This window comes from Etheostoma spectabile, chromosome 9 (genome assembly GCF_008692095.1).
Source record: "Etheostoma spectabile isolate EspeVRDwgs_2016 chromosome 9, UIUC_Espe_1.0, whole genome shotgun sequence".
In the NCBI taxonomy this organism is placed as follows: Eukaryota; Metazoa; Chordata; class Actinopteri; order Perciformes; family Percidae; genus Etheostoma; species Etheostoma spectabile.
Genome location: NC_045741.1, coordinates 9,433,976 through 9,436,487, shown reverse-complemented (window position 1 = coordinate 9,436,487; position 2,512 = coordinate 9,433,976).

Below are 2,512 nucleotides of genomic sequence, written 5' to 3'. Positions count from 1 at the left end.
CAATATATGTAGTAGGGGGTCCCTGCTCCGCCTCTCTTTGAGTTAAGGGGTCCATGGCTTTAAAAATGTTGAAGACCCCTGATCTACAGTTTAGAAAGATTTTTAGGAAGACATAACATCACGCATCTGATCTTCAAGGTGTCCTTAAAGTGATCCTTATATAGTATTTTGTGTTTAGCTTTTCCTGTTGGGAAGACTCAACAATTACTGTAATACACCTATAAAGTCAATACAGGTACAGGAGAAGCACACAACATGTAGATTGTTCACAACTCTGTTGCAACTAAACTTTCAGTACTTTTTCTTAAAACATAAATTAGCTCATCTACTGTAAATATCTTGATGACCATATAATGAGGTTTGAAATTGACAAGTTTCCAAATGAATTGAGCTGGCTTCTGTACACTTGGCAAGGTTGTAATGGCAGTGTTTATTTAGAATGTGTTAAGGTAAAAGAGAGCTGTGTAAGAGACAGAGTGTGCTACTGCACTGTAGATTGACTCAGAGCATTCAAATCCGTCATTCAGGAAATATTTGATGCCACACCACCTGTTTCAGAGCACAGAGCAGAACATGATGTCCAACCAAAGACAGACCCCTCGTTCTCTCAGTGGAACACTGTGCCAGTGGGCAAACCACTGTAATCTAACAAATCTATGGCTAAAGTTGCGATAACTGGGTTATTTTAAATCCCTGTTTTTGTGTGGTTTTTTTAATGTCACAATACCATGGTTTGCATATGTTCTTCTAATTATTATTTAATAGGAATACATCAGTCGCCATAGGATTAAGTCCAATTTTGGCCAATACCTTTGAAATCATCAGCAATCTCCTTTTCCTGGATTTCCTAGTATGCATTTACTACCATACCAAATGCCTTAGCCTTCATTGATGGTATCTATTATTTTGCCAGAAACTCAGATCTAAACCTGGCTCACTGTTTTTGTAATTTTGTGACCAAATGGCATTTTGAGATCTAAGTAACACAATGAAAACGTTGAGGTTACTAATTAGAAAACATTTTTGCAAACAACAAAAGGATAATGCTAACTCAATCAAGTACATGGTCCTTAATATGAGATGCATTGTGTCCAAGATTTCATTATGGTTGGTAAAATCACCACAGCCATCATACAACCCTCTCAGCCAAGTTGGTCTCACGACCGTCAACCAGAACCTCTCCCAAAAGCTGAAAAATCAGGCCCTGTTTTGGCCAAAGCATTGGTGGAGCTCCACCAAAATGACATCCAATTTCTTTTTCAAAGCCCCTGTCATTTCAGCACAGTGCAATTCATGAAATACTCAACTGGTCCCAGGTATTCATCACCCTCCATTAGTAATGATTAAAGTCATGCCTCAAAGCGAGAGGATATTGGGAACAAGGTTTGATATCAGTCATGCATGTCCTATGCAATCAAAGAGCCAGATTACCAGCATCTGGCCGCACTCAGCCCTTCCACAAATGATGAAAACGACAGAGGGCGGGGGAAGGAGCGAAGAGGGACGGCTAGAGAGGTGAGAGGAAAAAGTGAGGCAGAGACAGATAGACTGGTCTGCTACTGGAGAAGTACAAGTAAAAGAGAAAAGGATGAGGAGGAAAGAAAAATAGCAGGAAGGAGGGAGTGATGAATGAAGGGGAAAGGAGCAGTGACTGATCAGTATTGAAAACCTGTGCCGCTGTAAACGTTGTATAAAAGGCTAACAGTGGAAACGGATTGAGATGTCTCCAATGATGGAGTGGAGGCTGTGCCCTGGCTTTAACATCACAGCTCACAGTTCCTCAGAAACCAGAGGAGAGAAAATACTGTTGAAGAAGAGACAAATCTCCTGACCTTTCCATAACAGCCAAGCCTGCAACCTGCCTAATACCTCTCTGTGGGCATGACTGATGAAGCCTAATGGAAGTTTTAGGTGAGGAATTACTAAAATTGACAAAGAAAATTATAAATTCCACCAGCTGCAAGTGAAAAAACATTATATCATTGCCACAACAGGGATATAAACTCTTTCACAGAAAACACCTTTGTATGATAATTGATGCTGCCTTACAAAGCCAAAATGCAGCAACTAGCCTACTAAATTAGTCACAGGTGAGACCAGAATTAGATTTTCTGACTTTTTTCTGCATCATTTAACATTATTAGTAACTACAAGACCAATCGTAAAACTATAGCCAAACCACAGTAAACGCACCCATTGTAAAGCAAGTTCAAGCTAGCTGCAATAGCCATAGCTAGCCTTAGCTAAAACTAAATTCACAGACTTTCCCCCTGTTTCCTTTTGAATTGAACAATAGGAATTTTGATTAACTGATTTCTTGGTAATTTAGTGAATTACTACATATTCAAGCAGTAGCTAAATCCAATCATTGTAGGGATTAAAACTAGCCCAGTGCCTGCTAGCTAAAAGGAAAAGTAGCCTAGCTTGAGCTTTAGTAACTGCTATAGCTTCTAAAAGAAAGAACATGATTTGTAAAATATACATCTAAATATATATATATATATATATATAT